The sequence below is a fragment of the Notothenia coriiceps genome, unplaced genomic scaffold (assembly GCF_000735185.1).
Source record: "Notothenia coriiceps isolate Sejong01 unplaced genomic scaffold, NC01 NC01_scaffold00037250, whole genome shotgun sequence".
In the NCBI taxonomy this organism is placed as follows: domain Eukaryota; kingdom Metazoa; phylum Chordata; class Actinopteri; order Perciformes; family Nototheniidae; genus Notothenia; species Notothenia coriiceps.
In genome coordinates this window covers 14,846,345-14,872,631 of record NW_011369951.1, presented here as the reverse complement: position 1 = coordinate 14,872,631, position 26,287 = coordinate 14,846,345, and the positions used below count along the sequence as shown (strand labels likewise).

At 39.6% G+C, this 26,287-nt stretch overlaps 1 long non-coding RNA gene across 1 annotated transcript; it reads right to left on the bottom strand.

The window, feature by feature from the left end:
* Positions 1-4,572: 4,572 nt before the first annotated feature.
* LOC104967059 (uncharacterized) lies at positions 4,573-11,021 on the bottom strand. The gene is made up of 3 exons (XR_800722.1): positions 10,991-11,021; positions 5,261-5,471; positions 4,573-4,588 (listed from the first exon to the last, which is right to left on the bottom strand). It is a non-coding gene; the product is annotated as an uncharacterized lncRNA (long non-coding RNA).
* Between the last annotated feature and the right edge of the window lie 15,266 nt (positions 11,022-26,287).

Genomic DNA, 26,287 nt, shown 5'->3' with positions numbered 1-26,287 from the left:
TCACATTTCTGACAAACACGATGACCGGTAAAAACGCGATGCAGTCGCAGCTTCATGCTCTCTCAGCTTACCCATGCTGCCGTTGAAGGGAATCACTGTTCCAAAAAAAAAAAAATCGCCGTTTTCTAGTCCTTAAAATGTAGAGACGACTGTCCGCGTCTCCTGGAAAAAAGGAATAAGCAGCCGACCTTCAGCACCGCGGACAGCTCCCGTCCTCACAACAAGCTGCCTGCCTGCATGCCGGACAGCGGCTGCTGGAAACACCGTGAAGGTTACACCGGGGACTCAACGGACAATATCCGATCCGACAAAACAAGGCAGTCTCCGTCTTCGTCTCTCAACGGAGAAATATCAGTATCCACAGACGTCTATTCAATTGAATGAATAACGGATTTCAATCTACAATCGTTACACTGGATCCATCCAACCGTGCAAAACAATCCTCAATGTCAGTAAGAAGGAGCCGAGCAGTAACGCGTCAAATCACGCTGTTTCCCAGCACCGCTGCACGAGTTCCTCCGTGCACCCAGAGTTGATGAGAGCTCATTACATATGCGGCGCGTCCAGCTCCACAGCCCGACACAGAGGAGCAGCGCGGCTACGCAGACGGCTGGCTGCACTGCTTTACGTTGAGCGCTAACAGTCACACTAAGCCATTTCCGACCCAGCCTGTGCATCGAGTGCCCACATTCAAGCTTCATTAGAAACACAACCCAGCTGCTGACATCGCCACAGTTAGGTAGCCTGGTTCTCTTTATGTTGTCAGACAACTGCAGGACTATGGAGCAATGAGGTCACAACATGTGAAGAAAGCTGCGATCACGTGTTTTAGGAATACTTTTCTCATGTGGATAAAAAAAAGCCTTGGAAATGTTCACGTTAGAAACTGTAAGATCATTTCCAATTTTAAGTTGCTTAGCACCAGGGAATTATTGAGCCATACAATGACCATATCAATTAGGAATTTATTAGAATTGGGAGTAGTGGGTATTGCCAAAACAAATCAAGCTCCCAAATTAGCTATCTAACAGGTAGTATTTTCAAGTGAGCTTGCCCATCATCTTTCCTACCTGCAGCATAGGTAGGGTAAAGCTAAATATGTTACCCTTTAAAAGTCCTTGTGAAGCCAATTCGGAAAATGCAAACAAAGAAAACTAAGATACAAATGCACATCCTTTTGTTTTCAAACTCCGCAGCATATACCAAAATAAATCATTTCAACAGAGATATCCGATCAAATCATAACATATTTAATAATATTGATTGACAGTCATTGAAAGAAACATACTCTAAAATTAAATTCAGTTATCTTTATGTTGGTCATTTCAGAGAGACCTAAGCCTTAACCCATAATATGATATCAACTAATCTCCCTGTTATCCTTCACAGATATATGTATTATTGGCTATTCACTACAATGCTGTTTTACACCGAACAAGAAGCCTATAAAGAGCTGTAGGACTTTGCATTGTTTAGTAGAAACGTTAAGGGGCCAAAAAGCACATGTCATGTCTTCCAGAGTCACACATGACTTTCTCCCAAGAGACAGTTGATTCCTCAGGCCCTTTTGAAGCAACATCAGAGGAAATAAGGGGCTCCACTGATGAACTCTAAAGACGACACACAGTGTATCTGTACCAAAGGGATTTTATATTTGTACCTCCTAAGTGTCACACTTTGGTTTTTCAAGTATCAACTGTAGAGGCTGTAAGCCAGTTGGTGCAATGAATGAGCAGTGATTGTTATCACAAGAGGTATTCTATCCGCGTTTTTGTATCAATTATTCAGCTTGTTGTGATAAGGCACAGGGAAATCAAATGAGTAGATTCATCTCAACATTACGTTACATTATCGAGCAGAGCTGTGAGCCATTTTGGTCAGAGCTTTCACTCCTTTAGGGGCAGTTTAACTCTCAGTCCCTCTATATCATATTCCAGTGTGCCATAGCTGTGCTACCGGTCGCAGACATAGAGACTTGTAAATATTCAATGGTGTTTCGCAGAACAAGATCTCTCTCGCCACTGTTGTCACCATCTGTGAGAGAGGGAAAGAGTAGACGGATGGAAAAAGGGCAGGTTTCACCACTGCCACCTCTTTCACTGACACACAATATTTCAGACAAGCTGGTTTGGGACACCAAAATGTGGCAGAGTAATCAAAGCTTCTGTCCATCTGCCACTACAGGCATGAACACACAAAACAAATCAGCATCAATCAATATCACAAAAGTCCTAGTAAAGTGCTGTGTATCACAAACTCACAATTAAAGCCCTGTGTTTTCTGGTTTGGCTAATATTGTTCAGCTAGCATAAAACATTTAAAAACTACTATACACTACTGATATATTGATAATATAAGGACAACCAAACAATAAGTACATTTACATCTGGGTTGATAAAATGCACAATGTCTGTGCAATGCCCTAGTTTAGTAATAGGGGAAAGCGTTGAATCTGGCATCATGGTGGTGACATTCTTACTCAACACATACGCAATATCGAGGTCGGCAAAAAAGATCAAGGTCATATCTTACCGTTAGTCGATAAAATAAAAAGGATTTAGGTAATTTCTTTGTATCATAAGATAGGCTGATGATATTGTGACAATATTCTTTTATTGTATAGGGCTTTTTGCTTACTATCTTTGTCTATTTTGCTCACAGCTGCTGTAACAGTTACATTTAGGGTTAAGGTTCTCTCTTTCTGCATGGAACTGAAAGAGAATCTTTTCATCTGATCTCAGCTAAAAGACAACAGGTCTTCAATGCCCCAAGCTGACCCTGTCCACTCCCTATATCAGCTGTCAGCAAGAAGACACCGGACTCTATAAGCAGACACCATACTGTACATATGACTGCATGACTACTGAAGTAAGCCACCTTTTTTAAAGCCCTCACCACCTCTTCTGCTCATTTGAATGCTAGCTCGCCTTTTCTCTCAAACCATCTGAACATCTGCATCCTGCTATAAACGCTTACTCTGCTTTCCTGTTGATGACACGTCTATGAATACCAATATGTTGGACTTTCTGAAGCCACATCTGCAAAAGTACTTTAATGATGGTATTGTTATCAAACACAGAGACAGTGTAGTGACTCTTCAGGACTTTGATGGAATCTTTTTGCAGTATGATAGTATACAAAAGTATACATCAGCATCCCCGGTCTTCATGGTGAGTAGACGTCCAGGGCCAGGAGCCTGGGGTACCACCAGTTAAATAGCTGGCATTGCCTCAGTGGCACATTCCAGGGCTCCTCTGCCAATGCCCCCACTGTCACTCGCCAGCCTGCTGCCACTGTTATTACTCAACACCATCTGTACAACAAGGTAACCGATCCCCTAGCTATTATTTCCAGTGAACAATGGCAGCCTGTACGACTGGGGTCTTGGCAATGGAGGGAGTAGCAGTGCAGAGGTCTCTCCCAGTGTTCCTGCTGCTCCGCTGGATCCAACCTGCTTCTATGTTCTTCCCTCCAGCGTGGCTTATAACGGTAAAACACTTTTAGTTAACATTTGATAGACAACACCTAGCATGGCGTCAATAAGACAGCTATTGCTAATTGATGTCACACATGGACAAGGACAATAATACGACCCCCCTAATAGGTTCATCCGACTGTGTTTTTGCTACTAACTAAACAAATACAGCATCAAATATATACATGATCCCCAAGGGCATTCAATCAGTCATTATAGTTTCTTTTTCAAAACTATTATTGTTCAATAGAACACACGTAGGACTGCATTATATCATTGAATTGTGAACGTTCCTATTTGGTGTGGGATTTCCTTTATAATCTTTGGTGATTTCTTATCGATCAAAACCTTTGCTACAAATTGTTTTGTTAAAAAAAAACAACTTCCCTCAACTCCTCGTTGGAGAAAGTATTGTTAAAAAGCAATATAGATCAGCAAAGGGAGGGATAATAATCTAAATGATTGATAAAGTGAAAAGTGATAAATAATTATGATCTCAGTAATGATCCAAATAATCGAGAAAATCATTTTGGCCATAATCGACCAACCCAATGTTTGAAAAGAGGTCTAATTTGAATTCCAAAATGATGCTTACATTGGTACTCCGGTATTGAGTTTTGCACTTGCATAAAGGACTAAAAAAGGTCAACATCTTTGCAGCAGTTGGCTAAGTCTAAAAAGGCTGGATGCCACAATTTCCGATATTGCAACACCATAGTTTATTTCATTATACTCTCCATGCCTGGTAAGCAACCATCTCGTTCAAACAAGCTAGTCTTTCTGTTTCAAACATAGAAGACAGGTCTTCAGGGTTACATTGTTCACAAAGAGGACATTATATATTACTGTTTTAACAGTCTGAGTAATACTTCCCATGATTTTATTTGCATATTGCCCTCTTTTTTTTCATTTAGCTAGTGTTTATTCAGAGTTTATCCCAGCATACAATGGTAGACTCACAGTCAGACAGTAGTTAGTTGTTTTGTTTCATGTCATTCTTGGCTGCTGCATGTGTACACATATATACATATCACAGCATTTCATGAACAATGTGTGTGTTGAGACAAAGTCCCAAGAAACGCAGTAAAAGGATTTGCTAACCACTTTGTCCTCCTGTTGCAATTCCATGAGAGCAGGAATGCAGCAGAAAGAAAGAAATAGGGAGACAGAGGGGGAAGGGGCAGCAAAGATAGGGAGGGAGAAATTGTGAGTGGCATTAGTAGGTCCTGGTAGTACTGTCACATACTCAACAGCAGAGGATTGGATGGCATCGCATAAAAAACATTCAAGCTCATGATTCAAATGTAAGCAGTCTAATACTGAAAGCTTAGTCTGTGGGGAGGATTGTACAGAGGTTAGTTAGGCACCTTTATGGGAAAAGAAAAGGAGGAATAGTTCCCTCCAGTGGTGAAATAGCATAACTATAATTTACAGTAAACATGAATAAGAAATCTGTGCTGTGAATGAACAATAGATTTAGATAAAGGCATATCATGCAGAGAGTCTCTGACTGGAGTAGATGTTGTTAATCTGGAAAACATTAGTTGCCATTAGAGACACCGCTGGCTCTATTCCCAGATTAAGATTCCGCTGCAATGTTTCATAACCTTGGATTTAAAATAGTAACATAGGGAGAAATCTGCCTGAGGGGGGGACATCTGCATATGTGTGTGTGTGTGTGTGTGTGATTGTGTGTGTGTGTGTGTGTGTGTGTGTGTGTGTGTGTGTGTGTGTGTGTGTGTGTGTCCTTATAAATGGAGTACCGTGCATGCAAGCCAGTGTTACCTTATTTGACCGCAGAGACACTCGTCCTCCGCACCGAGCACAGAATTTTGTTTGGCAATATGAACAGAGGTGGCCACAGCCATCGGCAAACTTGGTTTTGTGGCATATCCCGCAGGTTGGGGCTTCGCTCTTCAGGTCCTGAGCCGGCTTAGTCTCCTCCCCCATCTTCTTAACCTGGTCCTTATACGATTCAAACTGCTGGTGCAACTTCCTGTAAGCCAATGGAAAGGACAAAGGTTAGGGAAAAATAGATAAGGTTTGTAAACTATAAAAAACAATGATGTATATGATTCTGTTCATTTCTTTATTGCTTCTTTGTATAGGGACAGTTATATAGCAAGAGCCAATGCTAAATTGTAGGCCTGTATGTCAGAAGAATATGGCCATACATATCATGATACAAGGATTTCTATTCACTATATTGGGATTTATTGTGATGTAAGAAGATAAGAAGTTGTATTAGACGAGTAGGATCTTCATTTCCATTTATCACAGTAGGTAAACAAATTAGGTACACTTTAGAAAAATATGTTTATGATCTGAGTTAGGTAACAATCTTTGTGCACCGGAACTATCCCTCCTTGCAACCAGTCTGATTTAGTCTTAATCATACTTACCTAGACAATAAGCCCTTATACCGACGGACTAACTGATAAAACCTTGGACTCGTTCAGTGTGAGATTTTGAAAGGTAAATCAGACACCATGACCTCAGAATCCTCAAAGCTGAGTGGCTACTTTGATAGTGCACCTCTCCAACAATGGGGTTGGGGGGTGGAAGGGATCCAATTTAATTTGCAAGTTTAAGAACATCATTTAATTTCACTTTCTCAGGTTCCCATGCATTAAATGAATCATTTGCACCTGTGTTTCTATATCAGGACCAGGCCCGGACTGGCCATCGGGAGGGCCGGGATGTTTCCCAATGGCCAGGCCTTTTGTTTTTGTATGTATTGTGAACGCAACGCTGCACAAATGTTGGTCTGCCTCACAGAGGGGGACTGTCTGTCTACATAATGTGGCCTGCCCACATGGCCACTTCCATACCGATCTTACATCAAAGCCCTCCATTGGAGAGAGAGAGAGAGAGAGAGAGAGAGAGAGAGAGAGAGAGAGAGAGAGAGAGAGAGAGAGAGAGGGAGGGGGGACACCGGTTACTTGTATTTTTGTTGTTAGCATCTGGTTAGCTATCTGCTCTAACAGATATAAGGAGCTGTTTCAACAACAAGGTGGAGGGAGAGTCCTCTGCTGTCAGACTGAAAGAGATAGCTATACAGCTCAGGTGAGGTTAATTGTTTAGATAGTTAACTTAGTCTAAATTCTCAGTGGGTCTCAAACGGTTCGGTCACCATTTATGTAAACACATATTTCCATTTGAGAGGGTAGTGATTAGTAACATATACATGAATTTAAAAAAAAGTTAAATAGTTGAAAAAAGGCAAGATACACTTTTAAAACTTGTTGAGAGCTAAAAAATATACTTTGCTGCTGCCTCAAAGAGGAGCACGGGAAAAGGGGGGAGAGGAGGGAGACAGGTGAGGCTGGTTCAGGAGCCCAGACACACTCACAACCATAAATGAACCAAAAATAAATAAATAAACAACTTTCCATCTTTTTTTATATTGGATATGGTATGTTATTGGTTATGGCCATGTTCTTTTGTTTTTATGATTATTTAAATGTATACAGTTCTGTTTCATACTGTATGGGTGTTTCCATAGATCTATAGTCTTTTTTTTTCTTTCTCAAAATGCACCAGATTGATGCATTTCACTAAAAAATTCAAAAATAAATCTTACCGGGGGGGCAAATACGCCCGGACCCCCATAGAGGATTTGAGGTCCACCCCCACTTAAAATCACATGGACAGGTTCCTAAATACATTTTACATTTTTTTAAATAGTAACCCCTGTCCATATGTTTATTATTGGGTAGTAGATGTAAACTATAGGGCTATCACTATGGGCAGCAACGCTGTAAATATTCACAAATAAATCCAGCAAAATGGCACAAAGAAAAAAGAAAGCTGGTAGTGGCCTGGCTGGGTGTATAATTCCCGGCCTGACTTATTGTCCCAGTCCGGCCCTGATCAGGACTGTTGTAAGGGTAGACAGAGCACATCCTAGGGCCATACTGTTGGATAATGACATTACCAATACAGAACAGTTACTTCTCTACTGGGAATATTTGGCCATACACACACGATAGCTCATCATCCATTAATCATTTGTCAGTGAAGTTCCATACTTGTATTACTACTTGTGTCCTATAGATGGCCCCCTACTGATACAGTACACCTGATTTTATACAGTAGATCCTTAACTCCTAACGAGTCCTGAGAGGCTACTAAAAACAAACCTGAATGAACTCTTCACATGCATTTTGTATGACACATGTCAATTGAGCGTCTCCTTGGAAACTAAACACTGGGCTGACTTCATAATATGGCGATTAGAATTGGTTTCGACCCACATATCCCCTGCAACATTCATTAGCACTTGTGAATTATTGAACAACGCTATCCTTTTACCACATACAGCTCTGCGTTTGAGATAAACATGCTTCCTTTACCCACAACCAGACCTTTCAGGCCCAAATGTAATGGCCGCACATCACCTGAAGACCATCTGTGTGTGCGGTTGTGTGAGCGAGTCTCAATGCCATCTAAATATTAGATAGAGTGCCATTGAAATGCCCCCCTGTTGTACCCACTGAGGGATTAAAGGGCTAATTGTGTCACAGCCTTTGTGTGTTTACCAAGCAGAGATTAGTATGTAGCCTTGTTTAACAGATCACACCAAATCTCATTTACTGACAGTGGGCCTGATAACAGAGTGATGAAGACTCTGATACAAGAGGCAAAGTGCTTCGAAATTTGTCTTGGCAGATGAGAAGCGCTATATAAATTAAATGTATTAAATATATTAAAGCCACTGTCTCCGAGGATCAAGAAAAGAAGACTACAAACAATCTGGTTTTATTCTCTCTTAATCTCCCTTTACACTCAAACATTTACAGAGACATGAGCTCGATCCCAGGCCGCTACAGGCCACACTGCTCTATTGACAGACAAGGTCAGTGAGAAGAGCTGTTTAAGATAACAAATGATTACCTCTCATTTTCTCTGTATCGGGTCACTTTTCTAAAGCTCAATCCCCTCTTTGGGGGGCTAAATAGAAGTTATAAAAAACAATTTTTAAAAGCCATTTTCACAGGTGAGTTTTACAGGTTTTTTATATTTTTAAATATGTTGATTCTAAGCTGCCAACTGAGACAGATTTCAAAGAAGCAACATTTAATGTAACAGAAAATAAATAAAATAAATGAGTTAAAAAAACATGACTATAAAAACACAGTAAGAGTAAGAGTAGATTTGAGTGGGTGCAGGCAGCTGGTACACAGTGCCCATTCTAGAGAGGGTTGGCTTATTCGGTCAAACACGGTCAAATGTAGGTGACACTGCTGACGAGTAATCATACGCTGCTCATTGTCCCATCCCAGGCTTGCGTAACGGAGCTCTCTTACCTCTGGGCCGCACCAGAGCAGCTACACACAGCCAGTAACCTGAGCCTCTCTCTTGGACATATGACAGACCCAACAGCAGCGAGGGTCAACTACACGCTCTCTGCAAACTTCTGGATTCCACTGGTGCCACAAACTGCACACTTTCTGAGCTCAATTCTAACTCCTCTATCATCCCATGTTGGCACCGAGGGCATAGACATGGCAGTGTGTGGTGTGTGTGTTGTGTGTGTGTGTGTGTGTGTGTGTGTGTGTGTGTGTGTGTGTGTGAGTGCGTGCGTGCGTGCGTGCGTGCGTGCGTGCGTGCGTGTGTGTGTGTGTTAATAGCGGCCAGTAAGTAAAAGTACAAAAGTATAGGCCATTTTCACATGCCATTGCAGGTAACACAGGTGTAATTGATTATAATTAATAATGGTATGGTTCAATTTAGTGCTTCACAGACATTCCATTGAGCCAACTTGTACAATGCCAGGCATGGCCCACCTAAATGGAGAGAGCCATAATTAATGTAATTAATTACACCTGTGTACACCCTGCAATGACGTGTCAAATGGCTGCTGTGAAAAGGGCATAAAGAACTTAAAGTATCAAAAGTAAAGCAGAATGGCTCCTTTCAAATAATGAAATTATTATAGAATAACATTATTATTGTGTCTGTTTTCAATATTAAGTAGCCTACGTGCAAGAGCATTTTAATGTTGGATATGTGGAGCTAAATAGAATTTTAGAATAAGCATATCCTATGTTGTAAATAGTAACTAATAGCAGTAACAGTAAGCATCAAATACATAATAGGGTACAAAAAACAATATAAGTAAGAGCAAATGTACCTAGCATTAGTTATACACCACTGTAACATTGTATAAGAAAGCTTCAAGCTCTTAACTTAAAGCTAATTTAAGCTAATAGCAGCCACTGGGCATAACGTCAACAATAAAATAATTAAATCATACCCAAGCCCTGAAAATATGTTGTTATGTCTTGCAAGCTAGCTAAAAAGTGCATATTTGCACACAAAACAGATAAGACGCAAGTGTAATGTTTAAATGTGTTCTGCTCTCGTTTACTCTCCACACTCTTCTGATAAAAAATATATGTTGTTAGCTTGCTAGCTCTACTGTCCAAACTAGTAGCTAGCTTTGTGTGGCTGCTGCCTTTTTCCGTATGTATATCACGTTCATTTTAAAATACTAGTCCTCACTTTTAGAGCTCTAAATAATCAAGCCCCTGCCTATATTTCTGAGCTGCTGAAACTTTATAATCCTGCACGTTCTCTTAGATCCTCTGACCAATGCCTGCTGGTCATTCCGCACACGCACTTTAAAACCAGAGGCGATCGAGCCTTTCAAGCAGTGGCCCCCAGACTGTGGAACGCGCTCCCACTTTGCTTGCGCACTTTAAACTCTGTGGAGCCTTTTAAAAAGCAGCTGAAAACCTTGTTGTTTAGACAGACTTTTAGTAAAGGTGAAGGTTCTTTTTGACAGTTTGTTTTATGTTTTGATGTTGTGTTTTGATGTGTATATGTAGCTGTGTGTTCCTTGTTTTACACCATGTATTCTCCTTTTTATCGTGATCTCACTGTGAAGCACTTTGTGAATCCTTTCTGTGAAAAGTGCTATATAAATAAACTTTAGTTACTTACTTACTTACTTACTTACGTATGGAACACATTCAATTTAGTAACACCTGTGCTATTTCTACCATGACAAGTCAAACATCACTCCCCTGTTTATGTTGTTGTTGATATATACAACTAAATAAGTAATTTTGTTTGAATTCTCCTATCCAAAATGTATAATAGTTCGATATTATATTTCACATTACATTTTTATGAGTAATTCATTTCTCCTTTTTTTCCCAGTTTTCCTTAGGTAGATGGTAAGTGCTATGTAAAAGTATGTGACTTCTTGACCTTTTTCATTAGATGCATTATTCTCATAGAATGATGTGTGTGCAAATAACCTAAAATACTTTTTTTCTTCTTGACTTTGATATATTAGTATCGTTACAAACCCTCAAAGCTATACCATTATGGCACACCACTCCCTTATCGCCACTTTCCACTTATGCTTTTTACAAACACACTGAGAAATTGTGTAACACATACACAATATCCACTCAGGTCAAACATACTGTGCGTCCAGCTCCTGGGATTACCACTGTATGTTTGTGCCTGCTGTAAGGAGAAGGCGTCTGCACTATTACTTACGCGTCTGGCTCTGGCTCCTTGTCATTTTGGGACTTTTGCTGGGGCTGAAGGACGTTATTTACCAGCTCAGTGATCCCACTAAAGGGAAACCACCTGTTCAAATAAGAAAAGTGTGACTGGAACATCGCAATGAGTTATCATGGGAGAAAACAATCTATCCTGAAACGTTTTTTGTTTAGAAAGAAGGTCAGATTCTAGGAAGTGAACAACAGCAGGGACATTCACTACAACCAGCTCAGAAAGAGGAGAAGGTCGGGACACGGGCAGAGCGGCGATTAGTGGAACATTGACAACCAGACACAGTGTCAGAAGTAGAGAGGAAGATAGAAGAAGAAAGAAAGATGAAATACTTTGTGTCGAGGGAAGGAGAGAAGAAGCAGGAAAGCTCTACAGCCAATGGAAATGAGAGCTGCATCAAACGCTCAGCTAAGGGTAACAGGAGTCATTTATTCCAGCATGGTGTGCAGTAAGGGTCAGGTTATCAAACTGGATAAGCCTACAGGTGGATTTAGGAAAGAAAATGCAGCTATAGTTGGTGCATCTAGTCTACATTTGTGATTGGATTACAAGGCTGCACCAGCCAATCAGAGTGCAGATGATGAGAAAGGGCAGCCAGTTAAAAACCAGGGACAAGGGGAAAGGATTGTGTGGGCCTGGCTATGATAAAGCTGGTAGAAAAGAAAAGCCGTCGTCACTGATGTCATGGAAGTCGGCTGTTTGGCGTCCAGCACATAATTCAACAATCTATTCAATGCTACTTATGTAAAGCTTAAAAAATTGAGCAATTATTGTGCTTTCCATGACATTAGTGACATTCATTTCGTTTTCCTCCCAGACAAAGAGGAGAAAGCCACATGAAGCACACAGCACCAACTGACAGGAAGAAGTTTCAAAGCCTAGCACTCTGGGTAATGCAGTTCACTTACTGTGCCGGCTGAGGCTTTGGTTCTTCTTTGATCCTAAAACATAAAAAATCAAAAAAAAGATGTGCACAGCTCAGTGCTTACAGAACACAAATAGATGATGAAAACAATGGGACACAAAACACTGAGACTAAAAATGTGTATGACATAAATAATAATAGGAATAACATTCAGGATATTATAGATGATGCTTTGATGAAATGATGACAGTGATGAAGAAAAAAAACATGAACTGAACATTCAGAAAAGAAGGAAAAAAGTAAGAAAGGGTTCTGGACCAACTCAAAATGGAAAATCATTGCTTCAAGTGAGTAACACCCTCTTTCATGTGGCAAACGTTACTTTTATTGCACTTTCTATAACAAGAGGATAAATCCAAATTCTAGTCCACAATGCTACTGTTTATTTTCAGCATGAAGAGTTTTTTCGAGGAGAACTGTAAGATTCATTGTGGCCCCCATCACCATAAGCCCACCAGTTCTCAAATATATATAGCCCAAGCAATCTATTGGCACTAACTATGTAAATGTTGCACAAATCCTCTTATGAGAAATATCTTATGAGACATAATAAGACTTAGTGATCGTCATCGTATTCTTCTATCGTATCAGATAATGTTCTAAGCCTTTATGTAATTAGCTGGCAAATTTCAATGCCTCACCAAAACACAATGTGTATTACAGATTTATGACATGCAACAAATAACATATATTGCCGATCTGGATTTCAAATAAATCTCCAAGACGAGCAAACACATCAAACCAAACACATGATCCCATCCATAATTTCACTTGTTGAAGATAATAAACACAACAATCATAACCAGAAAGCCAGACAATGGCAAACCACTATTTATAACAACAACATCTATGAGTTGACTTTCATTCTAATCACCATATTGGCTCTGACACAAGTCTAGAGTGTTGTTACAGCCCCATGTGCAGCGTCACTAAACAGTCCTTTAGTTATCTTAAAAAAGTTAAATAGGTGCAGCTCGGATAACCAAGAGAGCACAACCAGCACTTAAACACACACTCCCAAACAAACAAATAAACACACATACATGCACCACAACAACCACCATTCTCGTTGACAATCACGTGTCAGTTGTCCATCGCATATCAACCTCAGACCTTCAACCTGACTTCAGTACTTGTCTTGTTTAAGCCAAACACAGACTGGAAGAAAAAATAACTGGGATATACAGTAGGCCTATAGAGAGGTAAATAGACTACAAACAAAACAGAAAAAGCACTTATTACTATTTTAAATTTAAAGTTCACAAATTGTGCAAAATCCACTTTTCCATATCTCTGTGTGAAGGGATATGGAATATTACAAGAAAAAAGATTCCCTCTCTTTTTTCCCAATCCATTTATATAAAAACCTGTCTGAAAATGAGCTAATCAGATTTTGGCCACTTTGTGATGTCACAATGTTTTTAGCCAATAACCAAGCAAGGTAACATCCGCCCACCTTATCACCGGAATCTCCTCCTAGTACAATTGTTTGTTTTTATAAACCAATCATCTTTCAGAGGGGCGTGGTCAGCAGCAGCTCATTAGCATTTAAAGCTACAGACACCAAATCAGCACTTTTGGAACAGGGTTGAATTAGAGGAGTTTATGGCATGCTGCAATGCTATCTCACAAACGCTTCACAGCCATGTTTTGTATATATCTGAGACCTATAATATATTGTTGAAAAAGAGTATAATAGGAGACCTTTAATGCTGGTCTTCAAAATACTGTAAAACATCCTCAAATTCAAGAATTCAGAATTTTGTTAAAATAGTGATACAATGTTAGCTGTTTTACCAATATCATATTCTTTAACTAGTAGCAGCTTTTCAAAATCATTAAATGCAGTGCTTTATATAAATAAATAGAATTAATATTGAGCAGAATTGAGTTCAGGCTAATAGTACGGCCCTTCACCGCAGTTCCACTTTCTCATTAGGCCCATTGAGGACATTATTTGTCCCCCCTGGTCTAGCATCTATTATGTTCTAACTGAACATGCCAGAGAAAAGATTAAACAGAAAAGCACACGTCAGATCTTCACACACCTCCACCCGCTTATGTTAAGTGCATCTTCAGCTGAATATAGCTGCGTGAAATGGAATGTGTTAATTTAATTTTGTATCTTTCTGACCTAGGCATGGCAACATTTACTACTCCCATTCTGGATGAGTTAAGATTTTGTTTGTCAACTCATGCTAGTGCCAGTACTCATTAATAATACCACCATAACCATTTCCCGGGGTTCAATGATTTCTGTATACTTCCAATTGTGTCCAGGGAACAGCAAAAACCAAAGATATTCCAACTACAAAAAGAAGGGCACTAGCAGACTAGGCCAAAACCGTTCACGTAAGTTCAAGAAGAATGCATGTATCTGCTCCATGGTACTACCTGTGATAAGAACCATGTGGGGCTAAAACTCTCCACTGAAAACACTTCACAAACGGTTACCACATCCTACTATCTTTACAAAATCGTTACCACAATGAATACAAAAGTCTTCTGAAACAACAATTAATTAAGAAAAAAATGAGTGTGCACACTTCATTAACTCCTAAAGCCTCAAAGAATTGCCATGCAGAACATCAGAAAACAGACTACTTTATCTAGAGGGAGAGCACACCGCAGTGAAATCTGTCTGTCTGATCTGTGTCAGAGTGGTGCGAGAACACACGAGAGAAGATAGTCCTGTGTACCCATCAGTCTCGCTGCTCTGTTTTCCGATGAGCCAGTCCATATTTATCCTCTCGCTGTGTTCTCCCGATGACCTGCAGCGCCGTTCTTTATTGATCCCATCAGCCCCGTCTCTGTGGTCGCATTACAAGCCTCATATTTATCTGATGGAGCCTACTGCCTGCCTGGACGGCTGCCGGACAAAGTGAATGTGTGTGTGAGTATCCGCCTGTGTGTGTGTCCATATCCATGTGTACTCATACGTGTGCATATGTGAGTGTGAGTGCACGGTGCATTATTGACACGGGATGGTAAAATGAGTTAGTGTAAAATGTCAGGAGTGACGTATTCAGTATCACGGTCTGCAGGGCACATACAGTCTCTGCTTTCTATCTCTTTAACCTGCTTCACCTCAACATAAAACACAATAGTACAGAATAAGGGAAATGTTTGTGCAGAGAATCTCCACATCTCAGTGTATGATGCTCTCTTTTCTCAGGCTCAGAGAGGCAGTTTTAGGTCTTGGTTAGTCACACTCTGCTGTTATTTTTAGCCTTTGTTGTAATTGTGTTCTGTATTTGGGTTTCCACCCGCCCTGCTTCACTGGTGTTGCATGGAGAAGCATCCGGGTCTGAAATGACCGAGTCTACACTGCTCTCTAGTGGACATAATGTGCAGCATGAACTTCTAAGAACTAGATTCCTGGAGTTCTGTCAGGGGGTGTGTATTGGTGTGTATTTACAATCAATTGCTGTGCTCCTGTATGTCTTTTGAAAATGTGTAAGTAGAAGAAATATAGGGGAAACTGAGCTGTTACTTCTAAGTGTTAAGTTAGAAATGAATTGTTATGCTGGGTATAATTCTAGTCATCTACAAATAACATTCACAGCAGCACTTAAGTCAAAAGAAAGTACATTGTTGTTGCTGTTCAAGTCACTTTTTAGGCTAAAACACAAACATCCAGCTTATCATGTCTGGTTTTTCCCCCTCTTTGATTTTAAATCACATATCTTTGAATTCAAGCTACGCTTAACTTAGATCCTCTTTTAGCAAAAAACAAGCAATCTGTCAAATGATGCGTTCTGAAATGTTTAAAAGATTTTGTCGACATTTTATAGCCATAAATCAATTTAAAAAATCAGCACATTATTCATAATGGATAATAACCGGTAGCAGACATAAGAAAGAAATTATTGATGTATTGTCATGTCATATTATGCATTTTTTCTCAGTAACATTGTCAATATATGGATACAAAAAAAAAATACATAGAAATAACACTATAGACAAGCACAAACACCATCAACTGTCAAATGAGAGGAAAAACACATCCTGGACTGTGTGCTCAAAACACCACATCTGCACTCCTTAGCACCAAAGAGCTCTGCAAAAGCAAAAAAACTACTCGAAGCAAACCAAAATGCACATGCCAAAACACATGGTCTCCCAGTAAATACAAACACAACTCTCTTGTTGACGATATCATTCAAATCAGATGGGATTGAGATCATTAGGAGAATTGGAGTGATGCATCTCCTTCTGCACAGACAGCCGGGCGATTACACAGCAGGCTTTCAAGAGGACCTGAACATTTTAGCAAGATCCCAGAGATGTAATTCATCTGAGCCCCCTGAAGACATCTCTGCTAATAGGCAGACCTGACGATTTGAAAAACCTCTCTATGTCTCTCTTTTACCCATCCCAATGCAACAGTCCTGTTAGGACAAACACATCGATGTGACGGCTGTACAACAAGTCCTGAATCATTACATTCCCACACACCCAGAACAAGGTTGGCAACATGTCACATGATCCACAGCAGGTCCAGCAGAGGCTAATGTGCATTTAATAGCTTCTGATGGGCAGCACAAACAAACACAAGCCAACCTTCTTCACAGAGCTCACAGGCCGAGCAGAGGCACTGAGCACACATTCATTCATACTGAGTCAAAACATTCGGGACCAAGTGTAAAAGCAGCTGACCAACTACAGAAGGTGAAATGAAATGTTGTTCAGGATCTAAAGAAGCTTTTCATGAAACAGAACACATTTAACTAGTTTGTTTTAGTCTCACTGCTCCAATCAATGCCTTTATGGCAACAAGGAACTCTTTTTTTGCGGTAGTGTTGGAAAGATCTCACTGTAGGCTACAGACAGACACAGCAAACCACTGGTAGTGGAGCATAGAGTCGCTAAGAGACAGAGATTTCCCACAGCAGTTGGTGGAGAGCAAAACACATTCACATTTTGACTTATTAAGGTGATATCAAGTCAATGGTGTCATAACAGCTAGTTACGCTGCCCCCATGTGGCCGAAAATGCTTTTTTTTAAATCAAGTTATAAACAAGTCCATCTGCTACCACACATCTCTGTTAGTTAGTCATGTATTGTCTTAGCTTTGACTTATTTTACTCATCTAGTGTAATGAATATTAAAAGTATTTTTTTCTACTCTGCAAAGACTAAAACCCACACTTTGTGTAAGTCTGCCTCTCTATCAAATGGTGTATTTGTATACAATATGTTCAGCCACATATTAAAACACACTTTTGTAAATGAACAATACCAATCTCTACCAATATTCTGTTCATTCTCTTACACAGTATTCTCTCACACTGTACTGTGCTTCCACACATGCCACCAAAGGCATACATACATACATTTCGAATTACACCACCTCCCCTGCCCAAAGTATACAGGGCATGCCCAACAGTGACTCTGGTCTCCCTCTCTATTCCTCTAATCCTGTCTTTAAGCAAAGTGCTGCAAGTCAGGAGTATTTCCCTCTCAAGCATCAGCCAGATGTTGGTGGAGCAGCTAAAACAGTTGGCATGTGGGTAGCTAGAAAGTAGTGGCACTCTAGTCTGACTTTTCACTGGTGATGTCACTACTGTGAGCCAAAGGAAAGACTCAACAGCTAAATATCCCTTAAAGGTCCCCTATAATATTCTTTTTCAACAATATATTATAGGTCTCAGATATACAAAACATGTCTCTGTGAAAGTGTTTGGCTGAAAAACCAAACAGATCCTGCATTGTAGCAGGCCATAAACCCCTCTGTTTCAGACCTGTTCCAAAAGTGATGATCTTGTGTCCGTAGTTTTAAAAGCTAATGAACTGCCACTCCCCCCGCCCCTCAACGAGATGTTTGGTTTTTAAAAAACACAATGGTGCTCTAGGAGGAGATTCAGGTGATAAGGTGGGCGGGTGTTACCTTGGTTGGTGATTGGCTAATGGTTACACAACCCAAAACAACATAAGTGGCCAAAATCTGGTCAGCTCATTTTCAGAGAGGTCTTTATATAAATGGATCAGGACAAAAATAATCTTTCAGAATCTCTTTACACACGGGACAAATATTTATGTATAAAAGACATGAAAAAGTAGATTTTGCACAATAGGTGACCTTTAAAACATATTGTCATGATTATACATAGACCACACCTCGTCAGGTAACTCCCTGGTTCTAAAACAGTCTAATGTCTATGTGTAATATTTTAATAAAAATAGGACAACTTTTCAAATGTTTCAAGAAAATGCAACAATGCATGCATATAAAGGTTTTTTCTATTACCGTGGTATTTTTAAGTAACAAGGCCCAAAATAGATGATTTTCTTATGACAGAGACCAGCATAGGCATAATGTTAGGAATGCAATTAAAAAAGAAATTGTTATTACAAGATACACTTGTTTATAACTTGATACATATTTGCAATGTACTAGTATGTACACTATTTGTGTAATATCTCCTATAATCGACGTATATCTGCATTGGCTCAGCATTGTTTGTAGGTATGATTTGTGAAAAGTATGAACCACTGGGTAAATATATTTCATATACATTTTTTTGTGCTGCTTCATCACATCTCTTCTGTTACATTCTTCTTTTGATGACCAATTGGAAAAGTGTGTTATTTCCATGGTGTTTATCAGAATAAAACGAAAACAAAACATAGAAAGTGTCATAATGTGTAAGAATACTAATATTGTGCTTATTTGTGAGGGAATGTCCAAAATACAACAAAAAAAACGCTAAATGTGATCACTGTAAAAAACCAGCAGAAACTCAAAGCTGCATTCTACCCCCAAAGCCCCTTTAGAATGTGCTACTGTACTCCACTTAGACACATAAGGGAAAACCAACATGCACAGACCGTGTCAGCATTATCCCTGCAGGATGTATAAGACAGAAATCCCCCATTGTACCACCTCTACTGTACATCCCCATGAAAATCTCCAAGAAAAGGAGCAAGAGCTAAAAATTGCATCTAATTTAAAGACTGAGACACCTGTACCTCTCTAATAAATGCCAGAAGACGTGCTACTTAACGCGTTCTCTGCACCTCAGTGAGGATTAGGGGGGGCAGGGGATGGAATGCTGATAACTTCCTCAGGCACGGGGCGCAGGCAAGGTAACGATAAGCAGGGCAGGAGGGACGGTGAGAGGGCAAGCGCCTCGGTGTGGGGGGTTCGGCGAGCGACCGCAGCTGGGCCCTTAGAAAGCTCAGATAGGATTGAATCTGCGGGGCACGCTCATCAGAATAGGCAATCTAACAGCGCGCACCCAGACCTCCTGACCAAGGACTAATATTCAGATTGTCAAACAAGGGTTGGCAACAGCAGATTTTCTGAGCGACGGGGAAGTGGTTAATCTGCCGCCAAATATAACTAAAATACATCTGTTTGCTTAGATTACCTGCCAGGATTCAATTGAGCTGCTCCATATCTCTCCTCCTGAGAGATTTCCAAGTGGCAAAGAGTCAGCTGCACTGAAAAAACTGAAATGTTGACTTTAAATAAATGTATTATATCTACACATTTCACATAACCGCATTGGTTGAAAGCAATAATATTAAGTTGAACCTAATATTTTGTATTTAAACTCAATATTATTGCTTTCAACTCACCTAATAATGTGAAATCTGCTGACATAATGCATTTAATTAAAACATATGGTTTCAATTTGTTCTGTGTAATCACCCACACATTCACAAGTATGGCAATTATGTGCATTTTAATAGTTTGGTGTATATGAGCAACATTTAGTCAGAGGTAGTGACACACCATGTTTGTGTTCTTGCGTGTTTGCTCTGGTAATGGTGTGCGTCTGTCTTTGTACGTGAATGCTTGGTTGCTCCCCCTGTCAGCCCACTTTATTCATCCTGACACAGATACATTTTATTCCGACTGTGATCAGCACTTTCTTGGCAGCTGACATTGTCCCCTGCTAACGTCACAGCTCCTCCCATACACCACTCAACAGCTCCACTGGGAATACTGTAGAAACTCCAGCCCCTAACCCCACTAGGTCACTGCCCCCCCCCCTGTGTGGGCCCCTTCTCCAACTCCAGTAGCCAGACAGAGACAGCTGATTGCAGCTCCGTGTCCTCCTCTGAGCCCATACTTTACACGGTGAAGAATCAGAAAGCTCCTTGAGCACCAATGTTGTCCAGTTTTGCTAGTTCCACATTATTTCCAGTCTCGTGGTCAGCAAAGGCCTAGTTTCAGCCTTTACACTGGTTCCTTGTACATGAAACATCTCAGATTCAATCCCCAAAAATAAGCTTTCTAATGCTACAGTAAGAGCAGCAGCTAAAAAAAGGGTAGAATTTACAATGAAGTATCTAAAATGTATTATAACTGTATAAAATCTATAATATATTTAACCCTCCTGTTGTCTTCGGGTCAAATCTGACCGATTTACTACTTTCATCAACCATAACTTTTTTGTTTTACATTCGATTGCATTAAGTCTTTATGATATCCTTCACAGTAGACATTTGAACATATGCAATGGCTGATCACCACTTTCATTGAATTTTGGATGATTTAGTCAACTTTGTAACACCTGGTGTTCGCGGTCAAAAATGACCACCATAAAGAAAAGGAATTAGTAACCATCCGGATCAGATAAAACACACACACGCACACGCACACGCACACACACACACACACACACACACACACACACACACACACACACACACACACACACACACACACGCACACGCACACCAGTTTGATACATTTCCCGCTCTTATGTGCCCCTCCCCCCATGTGAATCACACCTGGCAAACACAAACACACACAGAACAATTTGACACATTTCCCGCTCGTATGTGCCCATCCCCCCGCATGGATCACACCTGGCACACGCAATTTTTGTGTTAATATAATAGCAGTTAAAACAGGACCGGTCAAATTTGACCGCGAACACCAAAGTAAAAGGGGGGGAAACAAAGTCAATAGGAGGGTTAAAGTATAAAAAAATACATTTTGTCAAGGAATGACCATGTACAACTCTATGCAGCCCTTGCAGTAGTTTGAAGACATAATATATAACATGATGTTCCATAAAGCTAACACATTTATTTGTGATTATTTGAATTTCAGCATCTTACAAAGTAACATCTTAGAATGCAGGACAGTTCATTTTGCAAGCATACAAATGCATTACATACAACTTTTCACCACAATAAAGCTTTATGGTAAAGCAACATAACCTAAAAAACATTTAAGCAGACCTAACTTTAGTACATTATACGTGTAAGATATCACATTATATGTTTATTCAGCATCTATGATATTTGTGTATGGATATATGTATAGATGCATAAGTGTTTACACCAGGGGTGTCCAAACTACAGCCCTGCTGCAAATTCTAAAAGTATAATGCAATATGGCCCACATGTGAAGCTGGTGCTTTTCTTATATTGTACTTCTTAAATATACATGTACAAATACTTTAATAAAATGTTCATGTAAGCCCAACTTTCAAATAAATTCAGTCAACTAAAATTGAAAACCTTTTCCTAACCAATCTTAGTTGAATACAAAAAAAGGCCAATAACTTATTTGCATAACAAGCTTGAAATATACCCTTCCTATTTCCCCTTATTAAGCGCCTTCACACCGGAGTACTTTTCCCAGTATAGTTCCGAAAATGTGCGTTCACACCAAAAAAATACGGAACTAGAACTTAGTGGCAGTATACGCCGTGAAGTTGTTTGCGGCCTGCCAGTAAACCCAAAGCAGAAGAAGAAGTGACGTCAGCGGTTTCATTTGCCTAATCCTCCCTCAGGAACTTATTCCGGTGTGAACGCGATCTGTACTTAGTTCATGAGAACTGAGTTCTCATGAACTAAGTACGGCAGTACTTGGTGTGAAAGCGCCTATTATAAACATTCTGAAGATTCTGTTTTAAGGGATGAGCTGCCAACACTTTTTGTAACAAAATAATTAAAACCCTATGGAAAGCTGTGAGGAGGGCTTCTTTTTTCGTAAAAGCATATTCAAGTATCAAGCCACATGTACCTACATTTGATTGATTTAGCTAACTTATACTTAACTTATGAGGCAACATACATCACCTCTACTGAGTTGCCCAGCCCTTTCCATATGTGGCCCTCAGTGAAAAAAGTCTGGACACCCCTGGTTTATACGGATATTTACATGTTTAGTATGATAACAGATAGGATTATACTTTCCTTAATTATATAGTTGTATTGTCCGGAAGCTTCTTTTTTTGTATTGTTATGTTTTGTGTGGACAACAGGAGGAGTAGCTGATGTTCTGCAAGCCAGTGAATCAGTATGTACTGGACTAAACAACATTGATAATGTATGACACTGCATTGACTATTAGTCTATGAGTCCTTACTACAGCTGATTGCTTAGGTGGTGGATATTTAAGGGAGTACACATGTGTTATAGGCTGCCTCAGTCAACTCCTAGTTTATATTCAAGAGCATCTGTAAGATACTTCTAGAAATGATAAGTCACTAATAGCTTATGATTTATTTATATATTTCATCGGAAAGCTTAATATGTGTTTATTACATGTAGGTCACAGGAGGCATTAATGTCTTTGAACTCCTTCATAATCAGGCTCTGTGAGTAACACAATACATGTAACAGGATTACATACTCAATGTTAACTGTATTCCCTCAAAGTTACAGAAAGATAAGTTGTAACCAGATAACTGGCACATTATAAAATATGGGAATTATGAGTGTAGGAGTCCAGATTGCAAATAAAGAACGATATATTACGATGCACATGCTAACACATACTTCCCAGGTCTTGCAACTTTCATTGTTGGTCTATAGCTGCTTGAATAAGCTTAATGAAACATTGAGCTGCGGACACATTTTTGATGCTAAATATCTTGGCTTTTTCTTTCCTAAGAATACATTCTTTTTTGTTTTACAGAATAGAGTTCATTAAAATATTAAAATAAATGTTGTCTTGTCTGTATTTGTTGTCGAGGTAATGAAAGTAAAGGAAAGTTAGGTTACTTTAATGATGTAATACTTAGATTAGGTTACTGGTGGTGAAATAACAGGTAATAAGTAATTGGAACGGAACACATTTTTAAAGTAACCCTCTAAACCCTGCATATAACGCACTTTGGATATGCTCTTTGTACAAAGTGTTACAGAAACATTAAACTGTAGTAGATAGTGATGTTCTGTGGCGCTCTCTTAACCCCCCCTCTCAACTCCCATCAGTGCCTCCTCACAGGCTCTCCATGGTGTTGTTGTTCCTGCTGGGAGCAGGAGGTGGGCTGCTGCAGTCAGCTGTCTGTGTCTCACTCCAGGCTATAATAATAGCCCGGCCATGGCTAACAATAGAGAGGTAATAGAGACCTGGCCTATTGTTGGCCCAGCCTCTACTCCTTCCTGTCCCGATTCATCGCTACAGCACGTCACCATTAGCTCTCTTAACTACTCTGCATACACTCTAAAAACGAATTCTGGCAACCTTTCAACTCCACTTAATTAAATGCATGGTTGCAAGATAAAAATGTGAGTTAATTGATTTAGATAAACATTTTAAGTTGCAAACATTAATTTATAAGTTGTGTTGACGTAATAATGTTGGTTATTACATCAACTTAATATTGTGTGTACTGTAATTTGAACTCTGATTTCTGCGTTAATTCACTTAAAACAGAATTCAAGTTGTAGCAAGTAATGCAATGGGCTTGATAACTTAATTGTTCTACACCTTGAGTTAAGGATGTCAAGTCCACTCCCACTTATCATGCCTGGACAAGTTCCGACAGTTAAGACAAATAGAAATACTACACAAAGGACATTTTAAGGTGAGTGTCATCTTTTGTCATTCAAATACAGTAGATAGCCTTGTGGTTGCACTGTATTAGGCAAATTGCTTTTGGACCAAAATTAGCAGCCTTTGAACTGTGAATAGTTATGTGAGACAATACAAAGTAGTAGAGGCTACTGTGAGAGTAANAACGAGTAAATAAAAACGGAATGAGGCGGATAAGTGTGTGTGTGCGTGTGTGTGTGTGTGTGTGTGTGTGTGGGGTGTGTGTGTGTGTGGGAGATAAAAAAAGCCCAATTGCTTTTACAATAAATAAACATTGAATGTGTTTAATTGAATAGTAAAGGGGTTTAACGTTAGTGGCAGGTTGTGTGTGAGAGAGAATAAATAAGACAGCCCAATATTTAAAAAAATTGTTATTCTTTTTCCCCGCATATTTAGCATATTTCGCAACTTTCCGCATATTTCGCAACTTCCCGCAATTTCACCGCATAAAATCACATAAAAACCCCGCATGTTTAATCGCATAATCAAGGATTTTAGCCCGCATAATCAAGGAATTTAGCCCGCATAATAAAGGATTTTTGCCCGCGTTTTTCTGGAGGGTCTACCTAGTGCTCCAACACATTGTAGGTTAAAAGGCGGTACATTTCTGACACTTCTCTGCGGTTAACCAATCACAACAGAGCCAGCCAGCCAATCAGAGTCTAATACGTCCTCCTTAATTGTTGGTCAATACAATGTCAGAAAAAGTCCAAAGCATCTCTTAAAAGATCTTGATTTGTCAGTCCAAAAAAAGAAAAGCAGAACATCACTATATTTGAAGTCTTAAACAGCTTATCTCCACCATTACAAATTATCTAAACGATAAATCAATGATCAAAGAAGTTGGTTTTCGTTTTCCTGTTGATGGACTAATGGCTTAGTAGACTGATTGTGGAGCTCAAGTTCATTTTCATTGAAAAATTGCACTACTGCCATAATAGATACAGTCACATATATAAAAAAAGGCCCACAAAACAAACTGTGTCAAATAGCAGCATTGACAAACCCTGGTCACATTATGGCACTGATTTAGCTGATTCACACATCATCCACATATAAATCATTTTGCTATGTTTAGAGACCTCTGCTGTACAGAGTGGAGGGATGACTTTCTTTCAGGGTTCAACAATCATAACACAAACCCTGAGGGAGTGTCAGAGGGGAGAGAAGAGGCACAACACCTCACTAGTTTACTATCTACCCCGACAAAGCACCTGTCCCACAGCTTTGCAGTTAGTGTGCACACTTTAAAGCCCATTAGTGTGTTGTGCTGAATATGTCTGAAGGCTTTTGAGAGATACATTAAGTCTGCCAGCTTTTCTACAGCAGGCATATGTTCCTCAGAAGCAGCGGGCTTCCCTCAGAGGGTCAGACGCTGTATATCTTCCTCCACATTGGCTCTACTCATATAGTGAGTCGATAGTGCTACAGATGCGCTGCGAATAAAATTAGACTCTGTTGCTCCTTTGAAAAAGAAGAAAATAAAACAACATAGATTAGCTCCATGGCATAATGCCGAAACCCGCAAAATAAAGCAAAAGTCGAGACAACTTGAAAGGATATGGCGTTCCACTAAACTTGAAGAATCTCGTTTAATTTGGCATATTACTCTCAATGAATATAAGAAAGCACTGCGTAAAGCGAGAGCAGCCTACTACTCTTCATTAATAGATGAGAATAAGAATAATGCAAGATTTCTTTTCAGCACTGTAGCCAGGCTGACAGAGAGCCACAGCTCGACTGAGCCTTCTATTCCCATAGCACTCAGTAGTAATGATTTTATGTGCTTTTTTAACGATAAAATTGTTACTCTTAGAAACAAAATCAATGACCTCTTGCCTTTGACTAGTATAGTGTTATCAACAGCTCCCGGAAACGTAAGTTCTAATATTACGCTAGATAGTAAACTAGAATGCTTTTCAGCAATAAAACTTGAACAATTAAATTCAATGATTCTCTCTTCTAAACCATCAACGTGTATCTTAGACCCGATTCCAACTAAGCTGTTAAAAGAAGTTTTTCCATTAATTAGCACTTCTTTATTAAATATTATGAATATGTCTTTATTATCAGGCTATGTTCCACAATCATTCAAAGTAGCAGTGATAAAACCGCTTCTTAAAAAGCACAACCTCGATCCAGAGGTTTTAGCCAACTATAGACCTATTTCTAATCTTCCGTTCCTCTCAAAATTCTTGAGAAAGCGGTTGCAAAACAGCTGTGTGATTACTTAAAAAACTATGATTTATTTGAAGATGTTCAGTCTGGCTTTAGAACACAACATAGCACAGAGACAGCTCTGGTTAAAGTCACAAATGACATTCTAATAGCCTCAGACAAGGGACTTGTCTCTATTCTTGTCTTGCTCGATCTTAGTGCTGCATTTGATACTATCGACCATGATAGTGGTTCCCAACCTGGGGGGCGCCAAAGATCGCAGGGGGGGTGCCAGGCCTCAGATGATTGAGGCCAAATATCATATTTAGACTTTAAAAAAATAAATAATTACATTTTTTTTTTTTTTTACATATAATTGTAAAGCAATACATGATTGTCACTAAAA